We start from the raw sequence: 19,903 nt of genomic DNA, 5'->3' as shown, positions 1-19,903 counted from the left end.
TGAGTCTGCTAGGAGGGGCATAGAGGGGAGGAGCCAGCACACACTATTAATTTCTTAAGTGCCAGGCTCCAGTGGACCCGATCTATACCCCATAGTAATCTACTATTCCCCAGTATCCACTAGGACGATAAAGTAAAAAAAAAAAAAACTTGAGTCGACCATATGTGTGTCATCCATCGTCATGTCGACCTTTTGAACCTGTCTATCTTTTATTACCTTTTCACCATGTCGACCTTTTGACTGTCAACCTATAGACCAGATACCCCTTAAAGTCCGGCTCCCAGCAGTAAAGTGAATAAAAATCAATCTCGCTATCAAGACAGAAAAAAATTAATATAGTAATCCAGTTTTTAAGTAATTATTAACTCAATCATTGCCAGCAATAACACCAAGATAAGTACTAACCCTGTTCCAAAAATAAGCCTTATGAAGTATTTAACCCCACTTACATAAGTTAATTAACACTATCACTTCATAAGAAAACAAACTGGCTTTGTGAATGCAACTATTGTGATGTTCCGGATACATAATTACCAACAGCATGCTAGAAGTGGTGAGTGACATATGTCATCGTGTACCAGACAGTGGCTGGCACATCAAAAGGAGTGGGTAAAGAGGTTAATAAGCAGGGTGAGGGTCTCTATAAATATCAAGGTGTCAGTGTCCTTTATCATCATATCACATCTTTATAAGGCAGTGCGGGTTTGCAGAGGTCACCAGCATCTGTTCCTGGCTGCACCCACCCCTTCTCCAGACAAGAGACAATGGGTAGAAGGAAAGGGGGGTCTGGATTCTGGCCAGCTCTGCTTACCCATCAACAATCTCTGCTGTAATGACGACTGTTCTGTTCCTCACACATTCTGAGCATTATGGACAGTGTTGTGCTAAGACTAACTAGCATATTTATTACAGGCAGAAAACCTACGTCTCCAGTAAAAAACCCAGATGGTACTTGCAGATGCACGCAAGACTTGCTGGTAAAGCGCCATTACACCTCTTACCGCTGACAGCCAGTACCACTGAGGAGGGGAGAATTACTCAGCTGCCCAGGTAACATTTTATTAGTAAATATGGCAATAGAAGATTTATCTCAGCATGAAAAATCTGCTATTGTTGTTTGGTAGTAAATGGGCCCATACTGTAAATGTGGTAAATACATGCTCTAAAATAGGATACATACCAGTAAATCTTTTTCTCTTAGTCCGTAGAGGATGCTGGGGATGCTTCAAGAACCATGGGGTATAGACGGGATCCGCAGGAGACATGGGCACACTATAAGACTTTGAATGGGTGTGAACTGGCTCCTCCCTCTATGCCCCTCCTCCAGACTCCAGTTATAGGAACTGTGCCCAGGGAGACGGATATTTAGAGGAAAAGGCTTTATTTAATTATTTTAAAACTAAGGTGAGATACATACTAGCTCACACCTCAAACACGCCGTACAACATGGCATTCAACAACAACGCATGCAACGGCATGACCAACAACAGTCACAGATTGACTGAACTCAACGCAACATGAGCGTAACTATAACCAAACTGCAGATACAGTCCGCACTGGGACGGCCGCCCAGCATCCTCTACGGACTAAGAGAAAAGGATTTACCGGTAGGTATTAAAATCCTATTTTCTCATACGTCCTAGAGGATGCTGGGGATGCTTCAAGAACCATGGGGTTTATACCAAAGCTCTAGAACGGGCGGGAGAGTGCGGATGACTCTGCAGCACCGATTGACCAAACAAGAGGTCCTCCTCAGCCAGGGTATCAATCTTGTAAAACTTCGCAAAGGTGTTTGATCCCGACCAAGTAGCAGCTCGGCAAAGTTGTAACGCCGAGACCCCTCGGGCAGCCGCCGAGGATGAGCCCACCTTTCTGGTAGAATGGGCTTTCACCGATTTCGGTAACGGCAATCCTGCCGTAGAATGAGCTTGCTGAATCGTATTACAGATCCAGCGTGCAATAGTCTGCTTGGATGCAGGAGCCCCAATCTTGTTGGGAGCCCACAGGACAAACAGAGCCTCTGTTTTCCTAATGTAAACCGTTCTGGCGACATAGATCTTCAAAGCTCTGACCACATCGAGAGACTTTGATTCCGCCAAGGCGTCAGTAGCCACTGGCACCACAATAGGCTGGTTCACGTGAAATGATGCGGATGCCAAGGCCAACAACATGACTACTTTCCAAGTAAGGAATTTTAACTCAACCCTGCGCAAAGGTTCAAACCAATGTGATTGCAGGAACTGCAACACCACATTAAGATCCCACGGTGCCACAGGAGGCACAAATGGAGGTTGGATGTGTAGCACGCCTTTCACGAAGGTCTGAACTTCTGGAAGGGAGGCCAGTTCTTTCTGAAAAAAGATCGACAAGGACGAAATCTGTACTTTAATGGAGCCTAACTTTAGGCCCGCCGCCACACCTGCTTGCAAAAAATGGAGCCCCAGGTGAAATTCTTCCGTAGGAGCCTTCTTGGATTCACACCAAGACACATATTTTCTCCAAATACGGTGGTAATGCTTTGCCGTTACTTCTTTTCTAGCCTGAAGAAGTGTGGGAATGACTTCACTGGGAATACCCTTTCGGGCTAGGATTTGGTGTTTAACCGCCACACCATCAAACGTAGCCGCGGTAAGTCTTGATACACGCACGGCCCCTGTTGCAACAGGTCCTCCCGAAGAGGAAGAGGCCAGGGATCTTCTATGAGCAACTCCTGAAGATCTGGATACCAGGCCCCTCTTGGCCAATCCGGAACAATGAGTATCGTCTGAACCCTTGTTCTTCTTATAATTTTTATCACCTTTGGAATGAGTGGAAGTGGAGGGAACACATATATACCGATGGAAACACCCACGGTGTCACTAGGGCGTCCACCGCTATCGCTTGAGGGTCCCTTGACCTGCAACAATATCTCTGAAGTTTCTTGTTGAGGCGGGACGCCATCATGTCTACTTGAGGGATTCCCCAATGACTTGTCACTTCTGCAAAGACCTCTCGATGAAGACCCCACACTCCTGGATGGAGATCGTGTCTGCTGAAGAAGTCTGCTTCCTAGTTGTCCACTCCTGGAATGAAGACTGCTGACAGAACGCTGGCATGTCTTTCCGCCCAGCGAAGAATCTTCGTGGCCTCGGCCATCGCCTCTCTGCTCCTTGTTCCACCCTGGCAGTTTATGTACGCCACTGCTGTCACGTTGTCTGACTGAATCAAGAAGATGTTCTGCTTGCAGAATGCCGTTGTAAATGGCCCTTAATTCCAGAATGTTTATGTGTAGACAAGCTTCCTGGCTTGACCACTTTCCCTGAAAATTTCTTCCCTGTGTGACTGCTCCCCAGCCTCGGAGGCTTGCATCTGTGGTCACCAGGATCCAATCCTGAATCCCGAACCTGCGTCCCTCCAGAAGGTGAGAACTGTGCAGCCACCACAGAAAGGAGATTCTGGTCCTGGGAGATAGAATTATTTTCCGGTGCATGTCCAGGTGAGACCCGGACCCCTTGTCCAACAGGTCCAACTGAAACACCCTGGCATGGAACCTGCCATACGGAATGGCCTCGTAGGCCGCCACCATCTTCCCCAGCAACCGAGTGCATTGAAGAACTGACATCTTTGCTGGCTTCAGAATCTGTTTTACCATGTTCTGTATTTCCAGAGCCTTTTCCACTGGAAGAAAAACTCTCTGCAATTCTGTATCCAGAATCATACCCAGGAACGACAGCCGTGTCGTCGGATCCAACTGTGATTTTGGCAAATTTAGGAGCCAACCATGTTGTTGCAGAATCGTCAGTGAAAGGGCAACATTTTTCAACAATTGCTCCTTGGATCTCGCCTTTATGAGGAGATCGTCTAAGTACGGGATAATTTTGATTCCCTGCTTGCGCAGGAGAACCATCATTTCCACCATTACTTTGGTGAAAATCCTCAGAGCCGTGGACAGACCAAACGGCAACGTCTGAAATTGGTAATGACAATCCTGAACAGCAAATCTCAGGTAAGCCTGATGTGGAGGACATGCAAGTAGGCATCCCTTATGCCGACCGACACCATAAAATTCCCCTCCTCTAGACTGGAGATCACTGCACGGAGAGATTCCATCTTGAATTAGAATTTTTTTAGAAAGAAATTGAGGGATTTTAGGTTCAGAACCGGTCTGACTGAGCCATCCGGCTTCGGGACCACGAACAGGCTCGAATAAAAGCCTTCCCCCTATTGTGACGGGGGTACCGTGACAATTACTTGATTTTGAGACAACTTTAGTATCGCAGCGCATACTACCTCCCTTTGTATAAGAGAAGCTGGCAAGGCCGATTTGAAAAATCGGTGGGCACGTCTTGAAACTCTAATCTGTATCCTTGGGCTACTATTTCTACTATCCAAGGATCCAGGTCCGAGTGCACCCAGACCTGACTGAAAAGTCTGAGACGTGCCCCCACCGGTGCGGACTCCCGCAGAGGAGCCCCAGCGTCATGCGGTGGATTTGTAGAAGTCGGAGAGGACTTCTGCTCTTGGGAACTTGCCACAGCCTGTGACCTTTTTCCCCTTCCTCTTCCTCTCGCAGCAAGGAAGGAGGACCCTCGTCCTTTTTTTAATTTATTGGGCCGAAAGGACTGCATCTGATAGTGAGGCGTTTTCTTCTGTTGTGCAGGAACATAAGGTAAAAATGACGACTTACCCGCGGTAGCCGTAGACACCAGGTCAGTGAGGCTCCATAGTCTTCTTAGAGTCAGCGTCAGCATTCCATTGATGAATCCACAATGCTCTCCTACCTGAGACTGCCATGGCATTGGCCCTTGATCCCAAAAGGCCAATATCCCTTACAGCTTCTTTTAAATATGCTGCAGCGTCCCTGATATGACCCAGAGTCAAAAGCACACTATCCCTGTCTAGGGTATCTATCTCAGATGACAAGTTATCTGCCCACTTTTCAATAGCACTACTCACCCATGCCGAAGCAACGGCAGGCCTGAGTAGCGACCCTGTAGTGACATAAATGGATTTTAGTGTATTTTCCTGCTTAAGATCCGCAGGATCTTTTAGGGCTGCCGTGTCAGGAGATGGAACCGCCACCTTTTTGGATAGAAGCAGGGCCGGCTCTACCATTAGGCAGCTTTAGGCGGCTGCTTAGGGGCGCCGGCCACTGGAGGGCACCACAGAATTCATCTAGTAAAATGATGGATGTCCCTGTATGTGGGTGAGTAATGAACTTTGAGATGAAGGCATGGAACACAGTAAGGAACATACAAATATTTGACGCCCGAATCTAAACAGCCAAGATCCTGAATGTTTGTATGCCAGAGAGGGTTAGGGTTAGGCTGCAGGGACGGTTAGGATAAGGGTTAAGGTTAATTAATTTCATTCAGAATGTCTGTTCTAAAGTGGTCGGGATGCTGCCGTCGGTATTCTGACCAGTGGCATCCCATACCCAACCCCAATTAAATATCCCTACCACACCCCATATACAGTATTATACAGTATATAAAGAATAGACGGCACTCAAGGGCTTTTACAGTGAAAGTATATTGTGAACAAAGGGGGTAATTCCAAGTTGATTGCAGCAGGAATTCTGTTAGCAGTTGGGCAAAACCATGTGCACTGCAGGGGAGGCAGATTTAACATGTGCAGAGAGAGTTCGATTTGGGTGTGGTGTGTTCAATCTGCAATCTAAATTGCAGTGTAAAAATAAAGCAGCCAGTATTTACCCTGCACAGAAACAAAATAACCCACCCAAATCTAACTCTCTCTGCACATATTATATCTGTGTCCCCTGCCGTGCACATGGGCCCTCATTCCGAGTTGTTCGCTCGCAAGCTGCTTTTAGCAGCATTGCACACGCTAAGCCGCCGCCTACTGGGAGTGAATCTTAGCTTAGTAAAATTGCGAACGAAAGATTCGCAATATTGCGAAAAGATTTATCTGTGCAGTTTCTGAGTAGCTCGAGACTTACTCTTCCAGTGCGATCAGTTCAGTGCTTGTCTTTCCTGGTTTGACGTCACAAACACACCCAGCGTTCGCCCAGACACTCCTCCGTTTCTCCCAGAAACGGCAGCGTTTTTTCACACACTCCCATAAAACGGCCAGTTTCCGCCCAGAAACACCCACTTCCTGTCAATCACACTCCGATCACCAGAACGAAGAAAAAAACCTTGTAATGCCGTGAGTAAATTACCAAACTTCATTGCAAATTTACTTGGCGCAGTCGCAGTGCGAACATTGCGCATGCGCAATTAGCGGAAAATCGCTGCGATGCGAAGAAAATTACCGAACGAACAACTCGGAATGAGGGCCATGATTTTGCCCAACTGCTAACAGAATTCCTGCTGCGATCAACTTGGAATTACCCCCACAGTCACAACATTTTGTGACCATTTATAATATATTTATCTATTTAAAAGTCCTTGGGTGTTGTCCCTTTTCTCTGTATATGTATAATGATGCAATTCACCCCAGCCCACCGAGTGGCCTCCTGCATCTCTCCTCCGAGAGGTGGTAGTTGGGTTTGCAGGCTAAGGGGTGCTAGGCTGAAGCTTTGCCTAGGGTGCAGTGAGACCTTGCACCGGCCCTGGATAGGTTGACTCCCACTTTTTCCTGTCCCCAAATGGAAACGGATATGCCACTGGAATTCTTTTGGGAACCTGTATCTTCTTGTCAGGATTTTCCCAAGCCTTTTCAAAAAGCGCGTTCAGTTCATGAGAGGGAGGAAACGTTACCTCAGGTTTCTTTCCTTTATACATACAGACCCTTGTATCAGGGACAGCAGGGTCCTCTGTTATATGCAACACTTCTTTTATTGCCACAATCATGTACTGAATGCTCTTTTGGATGTAATCTGGCATCACTATAGTCGACACTGGAATCAGAGTCCGTGTTGGTATCTGTATCAGCTATCTGGGTAAATGCACGTTTCTGTGACCCCGAAGGGGTCTGAGCTTGTGACAAAGCATCCTCCATGGATTTCCTCCATGTCTGGTTCTTAGACTCAGATCTATCAAATCTCTTAGTCAACCGAGTTACATTTGTATTTAAAACTCTCAACATATTTACCCAATCATCCGTCGGCGGTGCCGACACGGTCACTCTCACAGTATTTTCTGTCCCCACTCCAGCCTCCTCCTGGGAAGAGCACTTAGACTCAGACATGTCGACACACACATACCGACACCCACAACCACACTGGGCTATAGGAGCCAGACCCACAACAAAGCCTGTAAGAGAGACACAGGGAGTTCTGCCAGCTCACAACCCAGCGCCTATCCCGGTACTGAAGCGAGTAAAAAAACTGCCCAGACCCTGTTAGCGCTTTATATATAAATAATTAGCACCAAATCACTTGTGGCCCCCCCCCCCCCCCACCGTTTTGCACCCTGTTACTTGTACAGTAGTGTGGGAGGCCAGGCTCAGCGTCTCTGCAGCTACTGTGAAGAGAAAATGGCGCTGGTCAGAGCTGTGAGGGATAAGCCACGTCCCCTTCATGTTGCGCTTCAGTCCCGCTTAAATTACATATTTATACTGGCGGGGGTCCCGTAACTAGTGCCTAGGCACTGTTTTTACTTCTGCCAGTGCTATATGAGGGTACAATGCTACCCAGGGCGCCCCCCCTGCACCCTGCACCCTGCAGTGCCGTTCATATGTGGGAGCATGGCGCGCAGCACAACCGCTGTGCGGTACCTCAAACGCCGTCTTCTGCCGTCACTGAAGTCTTCTGATCTTCCTATACTCACCCGGCTTCTGTCTTCTGTCTCTGTGAGGGGGGTGACGGCGCGTCTCCGGGAACAAGCAGCTAGGCGGACCAAGTGATCGAACCCTCTGGAGCTAATGGTGTCCAGTAGCCTAAGAAGCAGAGCCTTTGAACTCAGAGGAGTAGGTCTGCTTCTCTCCCCTCAGTCCCACGATGCAGGGAGCCTGTTGCCAGCAGGTCTCCCTGAAAATAATAAACCTAACTAAGGGGGTCATTCCGAGTTGTTCGCTCGTTGCCGATTTTCGCTATGCTGCGATTTGTTGCTAAATGCGCATGCGCAAGGCACGCAGGGCGCATGCGCTTAGTTATTTAACTAAAAACTTAGTAGATTTGCTGTGGATCCTGCTGCGCTTTTCAGTCGCTCTGCTGAACGGTGAATGATTGACAGGAAAGGGGCGTTTCTGGGTGGTAACTGAGCGTTTTCCGGGAGTGTGCTAAAAAACGCAAGCGTGTCAGGGAAAAACGTGGGAGTGTCTGGAGAAACGGGGGAGTGGCTGGCCGAATGCAGGGCGTGTTTGTGACGTCAAACCAGGAACTAACCGGACAGAGCTGATCGCAATCTAGGAGTAGGTCTGGAGCTACTCAGAAACTGCAAAGAATTATTTAGTAGCAATTCTGCTAATCTTTCGTTCGCTATTCTGCTAAGCTAAAATACACTCCCAGAGGGCGGCGGCCTAGTGTGTGCAATGCTGCTAAAAGCAGCTAGCGAGCGAACAACTCGGAATGAGGGCCTAAGTCTTTTTTCTGAGAAACTCTGGAGAGCTCCTCAGTGTGCATCCAGTCTCACTGGTGATAATGTCAAATATTACCTTAAAACATAAAGCTATACACTATTACCGTGGAGCCGCTATGGCCGCTAGACTAATTACACACTCTATGTACTAAGTACGCTATTTGCGTACTGAGTACCGTATGGATACACACTTAGCGTATCAGACGCTGTGCCGTGGGTGCTACGCACACGCGGCGCGGACGCACACAGAGTGATATACAGTAAACCTTAAGTAATGAAACAATGTAAGGATATGCTTATACTTTAAACCTTAGCAGCCTAGTACTGCAACGATGTAATACCTTTAAAACCTTAAGTAGCGCTGGCGGCATGAAGTACCCGCAGTGCTTACACCTTAACAATGCTTATACACCTTATACCGATTAATACGCTATGAAAGCCCTTTGCAGGAAAGTGAAAACACAACACCGGTTTGTGGTAAACCACTGGGCTCTAACACCGCAGTGGATTATTCAGAGAAAAGGGGTAAACAGATACAAGTTATACACTACAGGCTAACAAGGAAATCTAAACAGAATAATAGAGAATAATGGCTACAGAGAATATACATACGTGGGGAATCGTTCGCAAGCGCGTCCTGGACCAGTCCTCAGCTATCAGGTAGAAAGCCTTTAGAGTCTTTGATAGTGACCTGGCCTGCTGCTCGCTCTTTATTCAGTAGCTCAAGACATAATACAATAGAGACTGTGTGCTCTTCTTCCATTGGTTAGGGGGTGGGACATGTCCTGCACCGGGGACCATTGGTTAGTTCAAGAAGTGGGCGATGGCTAGGACTTGGGATGTGGAGTTCCCGCCCCCTAATCAGTTTAAACCCATCACATTAAACATAAATCCGGTATTATTAATATCTTAATGAGGTAAGTTTTAACAATGTTCTTATTCCCACCAGATTAATGTTCACGTGACTCTGAACAATATGAACCCACACATGATATTACTATCTATCTCAATCTTCAAGATATTCATAAATCCACATATTCATATATATATATATATATATATATATATATATAAATATATACATATAAATATATATATATATATACACACATACTCCTGCTATTACAATTTGTTAGGAATTATATATTTATTCACTTATATATATATATATATATATAAATGAATACCTCTATCTCCGGATTTTGGACTAGGAATGTTAGTATTCTAAATTCCTATCTGTCTGGTTTTGTTGTGGTTAGCTATTGTTTCTGATCTTCCAAACATACTCTGCTCCTGGGCATTGTTCACCGTTGTTTGTCCCTTTCTTTCAGTTGAGACAATGGCAACTCAGCACTCATTATTCTGGAGAGAAACCTGGCCCTATTCATAAACAAAGGTGTATGCCCTCTTCATAGAATCTCAAAGCTTAGTGTAAACAAGGCCATTGTATCTCAGTCTGTGGGAAATTTATGTGTTCCATTCTCGTCCCCTCCCCATTCGTAATATATTTTAAATACAATTTTATATCTATATTCTACTTCTGCACATAACTATACGCAGGAACATGCGATTCTTTCCTAACTAACACCGGAATGTTACCCTTAAAATACCCTACAGCTGGATACTAGACATCACCTACCAACCTTTATCTGACCCTTCCTATCATGCAAAGACGAATCTCTCCGTCCAGGAACTGTTTAAACTAAAATTACTCGCTGTCATGGTCTAAGGGAACTATATCTACAAAATGCACTATTTTGGTTAAATATGCTGCGGTCGAGTCGCACGCTACACGCTCACAAACTCTGCCGTAAATACACATATCATGCGCACGAGTCGCTGGGGCGTCTCTTACGCACGGGGGACCGGGTGCACGAGCAGCGTGCATGTGCATGAGGGGTTAGTACAATGGATATGTATAACAATATTTTTCGACTTTGACACTGGGCACAGAATCTAACTGGAGTCTGGAGGAGGGGCATAGAGGGAGGAGCCAGTTCACACCCATTCAAAGTCTTATAGTGTGCCCATGTCTCCTGTGGATCCCGTCTATACCCCATGGTTCTTGAAGCATCCCCAGCATCCTCTAGAACGTATGAGAAAAAAGATTTATTAAGTGAATAGGCATATATTTTACATAGTATGTAATATGACCACAAAGGCTGATATCCCATGACGGATGGTCAAATATTCATTGGTTAAAACTGTCCAAATACTTATGAATTTGCCATTTAAGCAATCACATTATTCACATAGATTTTAATTGTTGATAATAGCATTATAAAACAATGGGCTAACTTTCAAGGTGGGATGAATAGGGGCATAATATCCAAAGGACTCTCCTCCTGAAAGTTCTTGTAAAAGGGAAGTCTGGTATCAGTTACCATTTAGTCATTTTGCAACTCCTACCCACCAATTCCGAAAGCTAACCTTTGAATGTGATCATATGTTTACCCACAGGTATATTATGTTGTAGACAGGCTGAGCTGTGAGCGGAAAAGCTCTGCACCTACCACAATGGGTTGCACATAATGGCCAATTGGACAATCGCAGAAAGACTGAAGAGCATGATAACACCATCATGGATGGTACTGAATAAAAACCATGATTGGGTGAGATGAAACCTTGGTGGGGCATTTGCACAAGGGCTGAAGGATGCCCCCATCAGTTCTCTGGGTCATGATGTGCAGTGCTGTTTTGGAGCCACTACAAAATGTATCCAAATTGAAATAAAAGCTGTGCCTTTATTTCACCATACACAATCATTGACTCTTTATTTCAAAGGGTAGATTTGTATGTGAAATGTGTCAGTACACAAGACAGTACGATGAGATAGCCTAGTGCCTATGTATTATTATTATTATTATTATTATTATCTTTTATTACAATCCGCTGACACGGTCAGTTTATACAATGACACCCTGAAACAGAAGGTAAAGATACCCCTGCCCAAATAATCTTAAAATCTAGGGGTGCAGGGAACATTTTATACTTAAGATGCAGGAATAAGAATAACTATCAATGGCACTCCCCTCCTTTTATTCACATTTACCTTTTTCACTCTATGGGGTCAATATACTAAGCCTTGGCGAGAGAGAAAGTGGACGGAGATAAACTCCCAGCCAATCAGTTCCTAACTGCCATGTTACAGGCTGTGTTTGAAAAATGAAATTTAGGAGCTGGTTGGCTGGTACTTTATTTCCGTCCGCTTTATCTCTGTCCAAGGCTTAGTACATAGACCCCTATGGGCTCAGATACAAACGCATCTCACAGATTTCAGCATACTGTGCATGCGTCGAAGAAAGTAATTGGTACCTGTGTATGCACGGGATCAGCCATGTGCACATTAATGGAGTTTGCTAGTGTGCGGATGCTTCAGCAGGATTTTTTGTGCTGCTCCAGATGTAAGTACAGTGGATGGGATAGGCTTCTACATGCAATCGCATGGATTTCTAGTATAAACATACAGTACCTGCTTTACTATAATGTAAAGTAGTAAGCAGACATCCATGGTCAAACAGAGAAGTGCCTGCAGATGCGCCCAACTCATAATCAGAGGATGATGTTATTATTGGTGATAGAGGGGATGAGAAGTGGAGGGATCCTGGCTGGGAGAGTCCAGTCTTGCCATGTTACATATCAGGAAGCACTGGAACATCCATGAAAGATGGCAGAAGTAACAGCTACAAGAGAAGACTGATGTAGAAAGGTCAGGGTAAGGGAGGTAGATTTGTGTATATTCAGTATATGGATGGTAATTGAGGACAAATGAGCTAATGAGATTTACAAGGTAGGAGATGTAGAGACAGGAGAGAAGGAAGCCACCACCAAGTAGAGGAAATTAGGAAGATGTCGAGTTAGTGGTAGAGATTAAGAAGGATTGGATGCAGAGGTAGGAGGAGAACCATGGGAGGACAGAGTTGTGGATGCCGGTGGAAGGTAGCGAGTGAAGGAGACGGTAATCAACATTGTCAAAGGCAGCAGACTGATCAAGGAGGATGAGAACAGAGAAGTGACCCTTGAGATTTAGTGGTGGGGAGGTCATAATGACCATGGTGAGGGTAGAGTGGAGGGGAAGAACACCAGATTGAAGAGGTCAAGAAGAGACATGCATAGGAATGTGGTGAGGTAGGAGGTAGATAATCATCTCAAGAAGCTTGGAGGCAAAGAGGCAAAGAAGAGAACAGAGAGCAGTAGTTTGAGAGAGATGGATGACCAACACAAGGGCATTTTTAAAGGAGGAGGGGATTGAGCAAAGGTAGAAGGATAGGTTGAATAGAAAAGTGAGGTGGCAGCAGGAAAGAGAAGGAGTGGAGGAAATGAGAAGCAACGGGATTGAGGATGCAGACTTTGTCGCTGTAGTGGGGAAGAATGCGGAAATGTTGGGAAGGCCAGTATGGGGGGAAAGTGGGGCTATAAAAAAAGGCTGGGGGGATGAGATGGCATTATGGATGGCTTCAATTTTAGTAGCAAAGTGGGTGGCAAAGTTGAGGGTAGAGAGTTAAAAAAGGAAGGGAAGGAAAAGGAGTCGAAGAGGGAGTTGAAAGTATGTTGGATGATTGGGAGGATGTAAGAGATTTGACGTAAGACTGGCATGATACAGGGCAAACCGACAATGGCCCTCATTCCGAGTTGTTCGCTCGTTATTTTCCTTCGCATCGGTGCGATTTTCCGCTAATTGCGCATGCGCAATGTTCGCACTGCAGCTGCGTCAAGTAAATTTGCTAAGAAGTTTGGTATTAGACTCACGGCATTACAAGGATTTTTCTTTGTTCTGGTGATCGGAGTGTGATTGACAGGAAGTGGGTGTTTCTGGGCGGAAACTGGCCGTATTATGGGTGTGTGTGAAAAAACGCTGCCGTTTCTGGAAAAAACGCGGGAGTGGCTGGAGAAACGGGGGAGTGCCTGGGCGAACGCTGGGTGTGTTTGTGACGTCAAACCAGGAACGAAACTGACTGAACTGATCGCAGTGGCAGAGTAAGTCTCGAGCTACTCAGAAACTGCTAAGGGGGGCGTGGCCTGGAGGCTAACTGGAGCAGCAGCACAAACAGGGAGCTCTGCAACACCTGAAGCTAATATTCCCCTGTTTTCCTCCCCCTGCTCCCTGAAAGCTCCACAACACCACCCACTGCACCTGCGAGGCCCCCCCACACCCATGGATCTGTGCCGCGGAGTCGGGAAGCCGGTATACCGGCTTCTGCGGATTGCGGCCTGACCACCCATCTATAGCCGGGGCCTCGATTTTGGACCTTGGACCACCGCTGCTCATCGCGGAGGGCGTCCGCCCCTGGAGTGCCCACTCGAGACCCCGATCCTGGACCCCTGCGGCCGGACCCCTGTACCTGGCTGCTGGGATCAGCGATGCTGCAGGACGAGGGAGAGCCCGGCTAGACGCGGCTGCATGAGGCCCGGACTCCCGGCGGCGGTGGCCATCTTGGATTTCGGGATCCGGGGACGGGCGCGGAGGACGTGCGGCCCGGGGTCCCCCCCGTCGAAGAGGTGAGCCGCTCCTACTATCCCGATCCCCCGGCGACGGTCCCCACCTCTGAGCTCCAGCACATTCTGCCTGCAGACGGCCGTTGACGGCGGCCCTGACCTGCTGAGGGGACCGGTCGCAGCTCCATCCCCCCCCTCCTGTGCGCTCACCCCTGAGATTTGCTCCACTTCAATATACTTGCTGGAGCCCCCACACACTGTCCTTGAGAACCCCTGGCCCCGCTAAAAGCCGGGGTCCTCCCTGAGGAGCACCAGCACGACTCTCCCCTAGCCTCTGACTGCCTGCGGCCTGCTCCGGCGGCGGCCATTTTGGGGGCATTCGGGACCGCAATACCTTCTACCTCCAGCCACTTGAAACCAGCTGGGGCACATACTGGGGCCTACCGGAGGACCGTCTCCATAACTGACCTCTCCCCCCGCCGGGACCCGGCCGCGGGGCTGCCCTGGTCACTGGCTGGTCCGTGCCCGGGACACGTCCCCGTGGTCCCTGTGCGGCGGTAACCATTTACATGGCCCCCCCCCCCTGCGATTATCAGCTTCTCATCCGGAACTGGGTGCCCCCCCCCCTTCTCCTGGGCGGGCTCCGTCTGCAGGGCTCCACTAATGACCACACCATGATGCCTCCTTAAAGCCCTCAGTATACCTTCCCTGGTCCTGAGCCTCACTGCGGGGGCGCCACCCCCATTTCCCACCCTCCTCTCCACCCACCCCCCTAAGCTCCCAAAATGACCAGGGGTAACAAAAAATCCCAGGGGTCCGACCTCACACCTAACCAAGAAAAGCACCCCAGCCACAAACAGGCCTGATAATCCCGGGCCCTCTCAGGGTCCCTCTGAATCGGATGCCGAGGATGACGATCTCACACCCCTCACCCGCAAGGACTTTCTCTCCCTCCTTAAGGAGATGCGGGACATCAAGTCCTCAGTCCAGGCTCTACACTCCCTGAAATCCGATATTGCCGATATCGGCTCCAGAACTGACCAACTTGAACGAAGAGTGGAAGAGGTGGTAACGTTCCAGCAAACAGTAGAGACCGATCTTCACCAAATCCGTCAAGATGTTGCCCACCTCCGGAGGGAGCATGAAGACCAAGACAATAGAGCAAGGAGAAACAATCTGAGGATCCGGGGTATCCCCGAGGAGGTCGAAGCGACTCATCTTGATCTCTACCTCAAACGCCTTTTCTCACACCTATCGCCTGACACCCCTGAGGAGCATCTCCTCCTGGACCGAGCCCACCGAGCCTTGCGACCTCGCTCTCAGGACTCCTCCCAGCCCAGAGATGTCATTCTCCGACTCCACTACTTCACCGCGAAGGAGGCCGTCATGAGGGAGACCCGACGGCTAGGATCTGTGACTTTCCAAAACACCCCGCTCCAGATCTTTCAGGATCTGTCCCCGCTCACCCTAGCTAAACGCAGGGACTTCAAACCCATCACTTCCCTGCTCTCCCGTCACAACGTGAAGTACCGATGGGGCTTCCCTTTCCGTATCCTAGTGTGGCACCAAGGGAAGCTTCTCACAGCCAGAGATCAACCAGAGGCCCAATCACTCCTCTCCAGGTTGGGCATCCCCGCGGCCGACCAAGATGCCCATACCCAACGCCTCCCGCCACGGACACAACGGGACTCACTTCAATCTCCTCGCTCTGAGTGGTTCACGGTCCCATCATCTGCGGCCTCCCAGGCCCCACCTCCAGTTCCCTGAGAACTTTCACCTCTCTACGCTAACGCTTTCTACATAGAATTGGGACGTTCACTCCTGGTCACATCTCTCCACCAGAGGAACTACGTTACCTTAGGTTCCTCATAACCTGTTCTCCTAATCCCTCAGTTGCTTCACAACTGCCTAGTTGTTACCCCCTGTTGAAATGTTTCAATCTCTATAAGTTTAAATGCTTAAATGCCTAAATCCTCAAATGTCATCCTGCTGATATGTTTTCATGTTGACACCTAATCTATTCCCTTCCATCCTCCCCCCCCCCTTACCCTTCGCCCTTTGGGGCTGGTGCTCCAGCTGTCTTCTCTTCCTGTCTTTTCCCCAGCTTTTTCCCTCAGGTACCCCCAGGGGAGGCTTGCCTCCTGCCCTTTCCCGAGCGACTCGTGGTCCGCGGTCTGGGCCCCATGCCGCGCCCCCACAGGGCCCCGTGCCCTACCGCTGACCTAGGTGCCCCTCCGGCACCTAGTACTCCTTCCCCTTGTCAGCTACGCCGGTCCTGGCCTCTACCGCCAGATGACCAACCACCCTCCCACCCCCCCCCCGGTCTTCCTCCCCTCCCCACCTCCCTCTGACCACACTCTCTCTTACTTCATATATCTCCGTTCTTTCTCCCCCTACCCCCTCTCCACCTTCAATCACCTCCGCTTTTCCTAATCTGCCTACCCCGCTGTTATTTGCCCATGGGTCTCCGGGTACTCTCTCATAACGTGAAGGGCCTGAATAGCCCTCAAAAGAGAGGTAAGCTCTTTGCTTCCCTTAAACACCATAGAGGCGATCTGATCTTCCTACAGGAAACTCACTTCGTCCATGACTCTCACCCTACACTGCAATGTAAACCATTCCCTGTTTCCTTTCATGCCTGCGACCACTTCGCCAAAAAACGAGGAGTAGCGATCCTATTTGCCCGCCACCTCACCATTGAACTCCTAGACTCTCATGCCGACAAAGACGGCCGATTCCTTGTCCTGGTGGGGAAACTTAATAACAACCTATGCACTCTGGTTAACGTTTACGCCCCTAACCAGCGACAGGAATGGTTCTTTACAAGGCTAGATAATCTCCTTACTCGAGTCCGGCAAGGCGACCTCATACTTGCAGGGGACTTTAACTCCGTCCTCAACCCACAGCTAGTTCGCTCTACCTCCCCCCTTACCCCCTCCCCATCGGACTCCCTTCGATCCAGATCCCTTCTCCATCTCATGCGATCCCAACTCCTCTACGACTCCTGGAGGATAAAAGATCCCTCTGCCCGCGATTATACCTTCTACTCTGCCCCCCATAACTCCTACTCCCGTATTGATATGGTCCTGCTCAGTCATGATCTTGCTTTGAATCTACGCGCTGCCCATATTCACCCATTAATCTGGTCCGACCACGCCCCCATCTCCTGTGACTTGGCAGGTTTGGTTTCCCGCCCTCGCCCTATGACATGGCGCCTCAACAACTCCCTCCTGCACAACCCCGAGATGAGCTCCCATCTTCAGGACAAGATCTCAGACTACTTCACCTTAAATGACTCCCCCGATATCTCCAGGACCACCCTCTGGCTAGCGCACAAGGCTGTCCTTCGAGGACACCTCATCAGCCTAGCTTCAAAAGCTAAAAAACAATCCCTTTCCCAATACAATAAGCTCTCCGTCAAACTCCACGCACTAGAGACCCAGCACAAGGCGTCCTCCGACCAGTCGGTCTTGTCCGAACTTCGCACCATCAAGGCGGAACTCGATCTCCTTCTCACCACACGGGTGGCCAAGCGTCTTAAGTGGCTTCGCCAGTCCTTTTATGAGAAGGGTGACAAGGCGGACAAGATCCTGGCGGCACGACTCCGCTCCACAAGAGCCAAAACCAACATTGTCACTATCAGGAACTCCCTCAATCAACTTGTTCAGGATCCCATTGCAATTAGAGCCGCCTTCCAATCCTACTACACTGACCTATACAACCTTCCGCCCCCTCCACCGGGCTCCTCCCCCCAACCCCAATCCGACCTCATCTCCCACTTTCTCTCCGCTTCTAAATTACCCAAACTACTCCAGGACGCCTTGGACCTTCTTAACGGTGAGATTACGGTGGAAGAAATCACCCAGACCATACTCATGCAAAAAACTGGCAAATCCCCGGGCCCGGACGGGTTCACGGCTCTCTATTACAAAAAATTTTCTGCCCTTCTCTCCCCCCACCTTCACTCCCTGTTCAACAGGATCGTCCAAGGCGACCCCTTTCCCCCTGAGATGCTTGAGGCTAGAATTGTGGTGATCCCTAAAGAAGGCAAAGACCCCCTTAACTGCGCTAGCTATCGCCCCATATCTCTCCTGAACTTAGACCTGAAAATCTTTGCTAAGATCCTGGCCAATCGTCTTAACCCATACCTACCCTCCCTTGTTCACTATGACCAAGTAGGATTTATCCCGGGCCGCCAGGCTAGAGACAACACCAGGCGTGCTATTGACCTTATACATATCTCGAACTCCAGGAGATCCCCCACTATCATGCTCTCCTTAGATGCCGAAAAAGCCTTTGACCGGATCTCCTGGGGATTCCTGAGACCCGCACTGGAGGCCTATGGCCTGTCCGGTGGCTTTCTCACTAGCATCCTAGCATTATACTCCACCCCCACTGCCACTGTCCTTATCAACGGTACTCCATCCGCTCCACTCAATATTTCCAATGGCACGCGTCAGGGCTGCCCCCTCTCCCCCTTAATATTTGCCCTAATCATAGAACCCCTTGCCTCTCAAATTAGAGCACATCCGGACATACACGGAATACAAGTAGGCCCCACAGATCCTAAAATTTCCCTCTTCGCAGATGACATCCTACTTTCCCTGACCCAGCCCCTTATCTCACTCCCAAACTTATTCTCAGTTCTACAAGCCTATAGCCTTATATCAGGATATAGGATCAACTACTCCAAATCTGAGGCCATGATACTTCATATCCCCCAACGTGAGGCGGAATCTCTTCGCGCCAACTTTAATTTTAAATGGCAGCCCACGAAGATTAAATACCTAGGGATATACTTAACCCCTCGCTACGACTCCCTCTTCCGAGAAAACTTCCCACCCCTCCTTACCAACACACTGGCCGACCTGACCTCTTGGAATAGTCTCTTTGTCTCGTGGCTGGGCAGGATCATAGCAGTTAAAATGACCATAATCCCCAAATGGCTCTATCTTTTCCAGACCCTCCCAGTGGCGGTCCCGGCCTCCTTTCTCCGCACTACCCAACGAGCCCTTGTACGCTTTATCTGGAACCACAGACCTCCCCGCATTGCTGCTAACACCCTGAAAAGACCAACGTCCGCGGGTGGCAGAGGTCTTCCCGATGTCAAACTATACTACCTAGCCTCCCATTTATCCCACATTGTCACCTCATACGCTCCCCCGGGATCTGTGTCATGGTTAGACATCGAGGCAGCCTTCATTGGCATCTCAGACCTGACCCCCTTATGGGGACTCCCCTCTACCTCCCGACCCCCAACCTCTAAACTTCTCCCCACAATTAAATTTAACCTCAAAACCTGGGACTCCCTCTCTCTAAAGTGGGGCCTCACTACCACTCCCTCACCCTTGACCCCCATCTGGCAGAATCCCATGTTTCCCTCAGGACTCTCATTTACGAGATCCCGGACATGGATAGCACTGGGCCTTAAATTCCCAACCGACTTTGCCGATAGAGGCCAATGGTTGTCCCTCCCTGACCTCCAGCAGAAAATCCCCTCGCAACCACTTAATCCCTTTCAATTCCTACAAATACGCCACTTTCTAGCCTCCCTCCCTCCCACCGCCTTACTTCGTCCCCTCACTCCCTTTGAAACCCTATGTGTCAACCCCCACTCCTCTAAAGGCATAACCTCCCAAATTTACTCTCTCCTACTAGAATCCTCCCTCCCCCCATCCCGGCCCCATGAACTCGCATGGGAACGGGATCTCGGGCCTCCACCAGAAACTGAGGATTGGGAGGACATGAGACTAGGGATTGCTAAATCCTCCATAGCCACCGCTTTTAAAGAAACGGCCTACAAAGTTTACTACCGCTGGTACTATACCCCCGACCGACTCAACAAATTTTTCCCGTCCTCCTCTCCGGCTTGTTGGAGAAATTGTGGAGCTAGAGGCACTATGCTTCACATATGGTGGACCTGCCCGGTTATCGTCCCCTTCTGGGACTTGGTCCACTCCCTCCTCAACTCTCTCCTAGAATCCCCTGTACTGAAAGATCCTTGG

General features: G+C 48.9%; 1 long non-coding RNA gene across 1 annotated transcript in view; it reads left to right on the top strand.

Moving 5' to 3' along the window:
- Nucleotides 1-11,194, top strand: part of LOC134892419 (uncharacterized) — a 52,013-nt gene extending 40,819 nt beyond the window's left edge. Inside the window, exons 2-3 of the long non-coding RNA XR_010171565.1 lie at nt 913-1,050; nt 10,923-11,194. This is a non-coding gene — a long non-coding RNA (uncharacterized LOC134892419). The remainder of the gene's footprint in view (nt 1-912; nt 1,051-10,922) is intronic.
- The last annotated feature ends 8,709 nt before the right edge of the window (nt 11,195-19,903 follow it).

Source organism: Pseudophryne corroboree, chromosome 1, assembly GCF_028390025.1.
Source record: "Pseudophryne corroboree isolate aPseCor3 chromosome 1, aPseCor3.hap2, whole genome shotgun sequence".
Classification (NCBI taxonomy): Eukaryota; Metazoa; Chordata; class Amphibia; order Anura; family Myobatrachidae; genus Pseudophryne; species Pseudophryne corroboree.
The sequence above is the reverse complement of the archived record's forward strand: the minus strand, read 5'-3'. Positions and strand labels throughout refer to the sequence as shown.